Source organism: Leptonychotes weddellii, chromosome 12 (assembly GCF_054177405.1).
Source record: "Leptonychotes weddellii isolate Sample4059 chromosome 12, ASM5417740v2, whole genome shotgun sequence".
NCBI lineage: Eukaryota > Metazoa > Chordata > Mammalia > Carnivora > Phocidae > Leptonychotes > Leptonychotes weddellii.
In genome coordinates, this window is record NC_138380.1 from 15175469 (window position 1) to 15184785 (window position 9317).

A 9317-nucleotide genomic window follows, 5' to 3' on the forward strand; every position below is an offset into this window, starting at 1 on the left:
ACCACCCCTTTCCTCAAATATTCACTTCTCGAGGGTAGGATTATGCCAACTTTGTTCACTATTATATTCCTAGCACTTGGAACAGTGCTTGCATGTGAAAGGGATTCAATAAATATTAGTGGAATGAATAAACTGTAGGTGTAGTACTTAGGATATTAAGAACATTCTTATGTATCCCATCTGTTGGAATCCCCAAAACACATAAAGCAATGGCACCATTCAACCTCAACTTCCCACTTCTTTACTGCTGTGCCTTATCCTGTTCTCCATTTCTATCTTGTGTTTACTCATATTATTTCTCAGACTTACTCTCACTCCAAACTCCAGTACTTTTTTTCTACAACTTCTCAAATGATCAAAAATCATTGGATTAACCTAGAAAGTGATTGACTAAGGAATATATAGGTAAAGTTTCCCTGTAATCACAAGGAACATCTCCCTATTTCCTGTCTATTAAGAAGTTCGTGTCGGGCGCCTGGGTGGCTCAGTTGGTTGAGCGACTGCCTTCGGCTCAGGTCATGATCCCGGGGTCCTGGGATCGAGTCCCACATCGGGCTCCCGGCTCGGCGGGGAGCCTGCTTCTCCCTCTGACTCTCTCCTCTCTCATGCTGTTTCTCTCTCGATCGCTCTCTAATAAATAAATAAATAAAATCTTTAAAAAAAAAAAAAAAAGAAGTTCGTGTCAAACATCAATTAAGTGTGAGCATTACATAAGGCACCAGGGATATGAGAAGAAATAGATACCCACATTTACCAAGATCAAAGTAACGTGAGCAGTGAGCTTTGTGTTCGCCTGAGAAAATAAAGAGCTATACACCCATATTCCAATTGCAAATTACAATTCTAATAGTGATCTTTAATTCTAATCTTGAAAATTCCTTGCTTTGTGATTTTTTAATTCTTTTGCTTTCTTTCTCATATCTTTTTTACTTAAAAGCTGTATTGCACAACGCTAACTTGCCTATGCATACCATCATATATGACTACCAACTCCAAACACTCTTACCATGGAAACAGAATAGTAGGCTTGGATTCATCCTCACCCAACTTCCAATCTACATGCTTTTAATGATACAGACTGAATATTTGTTTCTCCCTCCCCCAGAATTTGTGTGTCAAAATCTATTTCCCCCAATATGATGATATTAGGAGGTGGGGCCTTTGCTAGGTAATTAGGTCATGAGGAGAGAGCCCTCACAAGTGGGATTATAAAAGAGACTTCAGAGAGCTCCCTTCTTCCTCCTGCCATGTGAGGACGAAGTGAGCAAACGCCATCTATGAACTGGAAGCCAGCTCTTACCAGACTCCAGACTGCTGGCACCTTGATCTTGGATTTTCCTGCTTCAGAATGGGAGAAGTAAATTTCTGTTGTCTTATAAGCCACGTGGTCTATGGTACTTTTTTTTTTTTAAGATTTTATTTATTTATTTGACAGAGAGAGACACAGCGAGAGAGGGAACACAAGCAGGGGGAATGGGAAAGGGAGAAGCAGGCTTCCCGCAGAGCAGGGAGCCCCATGCGGGGCTCGATCCCAGGACCCTGGGATCATGAACTGAGCCGAAGACAGACGCCCAACGACTGAGCCACCCAGGCGCCCCGGTACATTTTTTTTTTTTTAATAGCAGCCTGAACAGACTAAGACATATGAAGATGCAGAGAAATACAAAATCTAGCATGAATCACACAGACAATATCTGAAATGTCACAGTAATGTCTGCTAATGACAAGTTTAAAATTTAAGTTAAAAAATGGCTCCTGAGGAACTTTTAGGATTCAAAGACTGCCTTGGAAGCACAATAAGCTATAACTGCTCTGAACTTCAGGGATCTGTGTTCTGAGCCAGAAAGAATCATGTTAGCTTTTCTCTCTTCAGGCCCTTGGACTTTATATGGCAGAATATAAAATGCTGATACAGAAGATGAGTGTTGATGCACTGTAGCCTCAAGTGAAATGACACAACAAGACAAGAATAGAAAAAATAATGAGAAACTGAATAGCCCTTTGAGGAGCATGTGCTGGGAAGGGAAGGAGGAAGATGTTACAGAACACATAGAGAAAGGTGACATGTTCTGTCTGACTGCAGCCCAGTCAGAGAACTTGAGAGAATTCAGTAGACTTGTACCAGATAAATACTTGCTGGGCCCTGAAAACTGGGATACATTTCAAGGCAATATTTGAGAAAGAATACTTTCAAGGACCAGTATGGACAATGAGAGGGGCTAAGGTGTTCCAGAAACACTATTTACTATCAAGCTTGAGTTGATTTCTTCTCCTTTAAAAATTAATAAAATAGAAGGGGTATCAAATTTGGAAAACTACTTAGTATAGGCAAAATCCTTATTTCACAAAAATAAGTTTAAATTATCAACTCTGATAATACAGAAAGTAAGACAAAAGCAAGTTGTGCAAAAGATAAGTGAGCTGAGGAGGGAGCTAGCTCAAATGAGGAAAGACTACAAGGTCACCTAAAATACAGAATTGGAATCTATAAAGACATCAAAGACAGAACAAATGTTACTGAAAAGAAAATCAGTAATATGGAGGACAAATTTGAGAAGGACTTCTAGATTATAAACCAATATATTTAAGGTACAAATGATAAGATTTATGAAGAACATTATAAAACTATGTTACATGAATATGAAAATGCACATAATCTCAGAAGGAAAACAAAACCCAAAAAATTAAAATCATAATTTACACTAGAAGAAAATGTCCTTAGCTTAAAGAAAATGGGCAAAGTCTGCAAACTGGAAGAGCCAGCCCTGCACCAAGTGAAAACAAGGAAACACACATTTAGGTATAACCAGGTGGATTTTTTTTAAAAGTTGAAGAAAATAATCATGTCAGCATCCAAGCAAGAAAGATACAATCATCTTCAAAAGAAAAAGTATCTTTCAGGTACTCAGATCACTCCACTCCCCCAAACCAGACAAAATACAGTAATACGTTGGTTTCAGATGAGAATAATTGTGAAGCATGGTAATCTGTTTTCATTTGCTTAGGAAAAGAAAGGTGTCTGATATGTAAGCATTCAGAGAAATCTTTTAAAAGGATGAAATTGGTATAAAAGAATTGGTAGTGAGCATAGGGGCTTAAATATCAATTTTTAAAAAAGATTTTATTTATTTATTTGACAGAGAGAGACAGCGAGAGAGGGAACACAAGCAGGGGGAGTGGGAGAGGGAGAAGCAAGCTTCCTGCTGAGCAGGGAGCCTGATGCGGGGCTCGATCCCAAGACCCTGGGATCATGACCTGAGCCAAAGGCAGATGCTTAATGACTGAGCCACCCAGGCGCCCCTAAATATCAATTTTAATCATGGCACAACAATGGATATACATGCAATATGTTAAAAGAGAAGATACATAATATTAAAATAATGAGTGAAATCTACCTATGAACTCACTTAAACTAGCCATTATTAGAAACCAGGAAGAAGTAAGAAGAGCACAAATTCTTTAACTTACATGCATAAGGAAAAGTCAAAACTAATTAATTCTTTCACATTTTGCAAAAATAAATATGTTTCAGGTTTTAAAAAAAAAGGTAGGGATGCCTGGGTGGCTCAGTTGGTTGAGCATCTGCGTATGGCTCAGGTCATGATCCCAAGGTCCTGGGATCGAGCCCCGCATCGGGCTCCTTGCTCAGCAGGAAGTCTGCTTCTCCCTCTGCATGCCGCTCCCCCTGCTTGTGCGCTCTCTCTCTGGCAAATAAATAAATAAAATCTTAAAAAAACAAAGTAAAATCATCCCCTAGTAGCATTTAAAACAGGATATATTAGAAAGATCCCATAGATTAGAATAAGTTAAAAATAAGTTCCAAAAATAAATGTTAATTATTTTTGTTATATTATTAGCAGCAAAACTCTCCTTAATTGGACTTAAAAATAAATCTCAACAGCCTTCAGTAAAACATGTAAAATAAAATCACATAGAATCAACAAATTAAAAGGATTATAAAAAAATTATATTCAAGCACAAATGAAATTAAGAATGGCAATATTAGGATGGCAACAAATGTAGGCTAAAGGTCGTATTTTAAAGAATTTGTTTAATTGATAAAATAGATATTACTTAAGACTTTATTGAACTTTAAGAGCTTATAAAAAAGCATCAAAATATATGAAATAAAGCCATAAATACACAAAAAAGTTATCAAAAATACAATTGCACTAGTAGACCACATAATTTTTAATCTAAGACGTATAGAGAAGGTTCAAAGACAAAGACAAAAGATGGAAACAGAATAAAACCGAGTTCTTACATTAGAACATCATTTATAAGAGAACCGAAATAATGAGTGCATCCAAATGAATTAAGTTGTTGTGAAATTATTTTAAAATTCTTTGGGACTGCTGATGGCATGCGGTGATCTCCCTGGACACGAGTGACTGTGGGTGATTTCTCTGGGGCTCAGTCCACACAAAAGCAAATGCCAGATGGGGCTCCTGGGTAGCTCAGTTGGTTAAGCGTCTGACTCCTGATTTCCACTCTGGTCATGATCTCAGGGTCTTGAGATTGAGCCCTGTGTAGCGTTCCATGCTGAGCATGGAGTCTGCTTAGGATTCTCTCTATCTCTCCCTCTGCCACCACGTCCCCTTCTCCACCCCCGCTCACGTGTGTGCTCTATCTCGCTCTCGCTCTCGCTCTCGCTCTCTGAAAAAAAAAAAAGCAAATGCCAGAAATGTGTATCCGAAATGCCAACTGGTCTGATACCACACAAGGTGACACATTACAAACACGCAGTAGAGTTTTTTCATTATGTTAAGTGAGGGAACCCAGGGACAAAAGAGCATCTGGTGTAGGATTCCATTTATATAAAATTCTAGAAAATGTAAATTAATCCATAGCGACAAGAGTGGGTCAGCAGCTGCCTGGGGCCAGGAGCAAAAGAAGAAATGGGATGCAAAGGGGCACAAAGAACCTACTAAGGGTGATGGAAATATTATATTGTGGCTAGGCTTTTGCAAACATATACATCTGTCAAAACTTATTACATTGATATTTTATTTAAAGGAATGTGGTTTATTGCACTTAAATTATAATTCAGTGAAGTTGATTAAAAAATAAAATTTCAATATAGGCAAAATAAGTAACGCTATATATCACAAACATAATTACCAACATGGATCTTTAAATGTTGACAAAGGAAAATGGCGTGATCAGGTCAACAGACCCTAATAGCATTTGCAAAAAACTCTTGATTTTATTTATTTATTTTTTTAAAGATTTTATTTATTTATTTGTGAGAGAGAGAATGAGAGAGCACATGAGAGGGGGGAGGGTCAGAGGGAGAAGCAGACTCCCTGCCGAGCAGGGAGCCCGATGCCGGACTCGATTCAGGGACTCCGGGATCATGACCTGAGCCGAAGGCAGTCGCTTAACCAACTGAGCCACCCAGGCGCCCCAAAAACTCTTGATTTTAAAACATACATATATATATATGGAGCATCTAAAACTAACATTCAGCGGTAGTCTCAATAGCGGCACACTGCACACATTTCATCTCAAATCAGGAATAAGACCGGCCATCATCCCTTAAGCTGGTAATCGAGTACATCTACTGAAAATGAAGAACTAGAGAGAAAAACAAAAGGAAGCGACAGAAGTGAATTCAACAACAACAAAATTTACAGCTTTCAAAATAATTGGATGCTAGATAAAAGTGTAAAAACCCATTTTAATATGTTAGTAATAACCAGTTAAAAAAGAAAATGGAAGATAAATCCCATTCATCATTGGTAATTGTAGCCCAAGGCATAAAAATACCACAGAGCTGCCTTAAAAATAAAATGCGGAACTCTTATAAAGAAAATTACTAAACATAATTGAGAGACATAAAAGTTATCTCTAAAAACTCTACAGATATTCCGAGATTCTAGATAAGAAATAAGTAAATCCTCCACAAGTTAATAATTTTAATTCAATGCCAATTAAAAGCTCCTTTGGTGCCATATAAGGGCTCCTAAATGAATCTAGAAAACAAGTGGATTATACCACCCAAGAAGAAAATCCTGAAAATAAAGGGTAATGAAGCGTTTTTCATACTACACAGGGAAATCATGCAACTACAATCATCAAAACCACGTAGAACAAAAACTGAGCAAATCAGCCAAAAACAAACCCTAGTCTACATCAGAACTTAATATATAACAAATGTGGCATCAAAATAAATTAGAAGACCAAATGGAGCTAAGAACAGCAGCTAGCTATTTTTAAATGATTTAAAGTTAGATAAAAATCCCATGTTATACACTAAAAAAAAAAAATACAAATGGATTAAGCAGTAAAGGTTTTAAAAACAAAACCTAAAGCATAAAAAACTGTAAGAAAATATAGATGAATATCTGATTTCTAAAAGGAGAGTACTAAGTATTACAACAATAGGAAAAAAGTTAATTAAGAAATGGGTATATGTTTGAATACCTAGTTTTAAATTATTCTTTTTTTACCTTTATTTATTTTATTTTATTATGTCATTCTACAATAATTATAGATTCCCAGGAAGCTATGAAGAAATGTACAGGGAGGCCCTGTGTACCCTTAATATAGCCTCCCCCAACATAAATGACCTCTTGCATAACTATAGTACATGGTGAAAACCAGCAAACTGAGATTGGTACAAAGCATAGAGATTATTCATACCTCACCAGTGGTACACGTGCACTTGTGTGTGTAGTTCTAGACAATTATATCACACGTGTAGATTTGCTTAACCACCATCAAAATGAAGAAATTTAAGTCTTCCATTACCACAGGCTGCTTCCGTGGTAGAACCACATCCACATCCTCCTCCCCTCATCCTTAAGCCCCGGCGAACACTGATCCGTTATCCATCTGACACTTACGATAATTCTACACTGTTTTATAAATGGAACCCTGCACTATGCATTCTTTGGAGATTGACTTTTTTTCACTCAGCATAATTTCCTTGACATTCATTTCAGTTATTGCAAATATCAGTAATTACTTATTATTGCTAAGCAGTATTCTATGATGTAAATGGACCAAAGTCTGTTTGACCATTCAATCATTTTAAGAAGTTTGGGTAGTTTAGAGTTCTCAAATATTAAGAGCAAAGTTTCTGTGAATATCCATGCTCAAGCTTCTAGGTGAAAATAAGTTTTTATTTCTCTGGGATAAATTCCCAAGAGTGCAACTGGCAGGTCATATGGTATTAACCAAAAAAAAAAGCTATATACAAATATGTTAATGCAATAGGACTCCAAATATATATATATATGTATATATATATATATTTTATAGAAAAGGTGGGGGCAGAGGTAAAGGGAGAGAGAGAATCTTAAGCAGGCTCCACGCCCAGCACGGAGCCCCACTCTGGGCTTGATCTCACAACCCTGAGATCATCACCTGAGCCGAAATCAAGAGTCCGAAGCTCAACTGACTGAATCACCTGGGTGTCCCCCCAAAAATGTTTTTAAACTGTATTTTTGTATAGAAAAATAAACTTGAAAAATGCACAAAAATAGTATTTGTCAAATAAATAAAATGTGTTAAAATTTGAATCATTTTTCCTTTTTATACTCCTCTGTATTGTCAGACTTTTCAACAATAAACATGTACCCATTTTATAATCAGAGAAGTGTTCATTAATAAAATGCCAAACAACTTTAGTCATAGGCCTAATCTTCCTAACTCAGATTATGGGCGGATACAGCAGTGGCCTACTTATGAAGTCCTTCTGGGGACTGGTTGTGTGGTAACAGGGGAGTCTGTTTCCCTCAATAAGTAGAAATATTTTTCCTCATGTACAGTTTCAGGAATGAATTGTCCAATTAAAACTGAAAAGAAAGACTAGAATGAATAATAATAAAAAATAGCACTAATATTAAGATTTTCCCAATAGAAAGTAACGCCCCCTCTTAGGGTATTTGGGGCCTATATTCTCTTGATCTGTGTCCAGAATGAGTCCCTGTGTATATCCCACTGCTGGAGAGAGCTGGAAATAAGGTAAGGCACAGGGGCACCTGGGTGGCTCAGTCGGTTAGGCAGCTGCCTTCGGCTCAGGTCGTGATCCTGGGGTCCTGGGATCGAGCCCCACATCGGGCTCCCTGCTGGGCGGGGAGCCTGCTTCTCCCTCTCCCTCTGCCTGCCACTCTGCCTACTTGTGCTCTCTATCTCTCTGTCAAATAAATAAATAAAATCTTTAAAAAAAAAAAAAAATAAGGTAAGGCACACACAAAGCCCACTTGCCCGCTAATTGGAAATTGAGTCATTCAAAGATTGGTGGCCTATTCTATAAATGTCCTAAAACTGCCAGGGAGGTACAATGGGCTCACAGTTTAAAAAAATAATTCATATGCAAATTATACCATGATGAAACCTTAAAGCACATTTCAAAGTATTAAAAGTTCAAGCCTCATTAACATCATAACTGCACTCAATAATTACTTAGCTTAGCAATTAAAACAAACTTCAAGACATATCAAATTGTTGTCTTTGAATATTTATCAGATTGACCATCAGGACACTTTTTGCATGTGAAAATGGGTGCCATTAATAGTTAAGCTGGGCCAATAAATGTAAACTAGAACTGGCTGAGCAAATTGGGCTGCAGGATTGACCGCCCTATGGTATGATGAAACTTGCATGCAGCCACATTCCACAAAGGGTTCAACATCCTATAAAAGTTGGGTTTACGTTAAATTAACAAATAATTATTATTAATTTGTTTAATGTTTTATATTATTAATTTTAAAAAATATCTCATAATTATAAATATAAAATAAATATATTATGAATTTTTAATATTTTACTATTTTAATTATTATTAAGGAGAACTCCTTAACCAAAACATGATACTCCATTACCATGTAAACATTACTGCCTAAATAGTATTTTTTACTCTAGTAAGTATTCGTAAGTATTCAAAATGCTATGATTTTGAGTTGAAAACTCTGGGTCTAGGGCACACACATGAAGATGAGCAAGCACGTCCATGTTAAGTTTAAGGCAGTTTAAAAAGATATCTATCTAGTGCTCGCTTGGGCAGCACACATGCTAAAAACCTGCAATTATACAGAGAAGATTAGCGTGGCCCCTGCACAAGGATGACATGCAAAAGGATATCTATTTAGAAATGGTTCCTCTATCCTTCCATTTGGGTGATTTACCCTTCATGATCTTTCACCACGTTTTCCCCCAACTTGCAATTCTATCCCCAGACCCTGAAGTTACTCTAACTCCAAAATATATGTATTTCAGTGCTTTCTGATGTACACACCTAAGCTCCAGGCCCCTTACTCCCTCAGAACCTCTCCTTCTGCCTCCAATGTTTTGAGCACATCTTTCCTTCA

General features: G+C 37.1%; 1 non-coding gene across 1 annotated transcript; it reads left to right on the forward strand.

Annotated features, from left to right (window-relative positions):
* The first annotated feature begins 8997 nt into the window (after positions 1-8997).
* LOC115941285 (U6 spliceosomal RNA) lies at positions 8998-9106 on the forward strand. Its single transcript, XR_004076047.1, has one exon. It is a non-coding gene; the product is annotated as a U6 spliceosomal RNA (small nuclear RNA).
* The last annotated feature ends 211 nt before the right edge of the window (positions 9107-9317 follow it).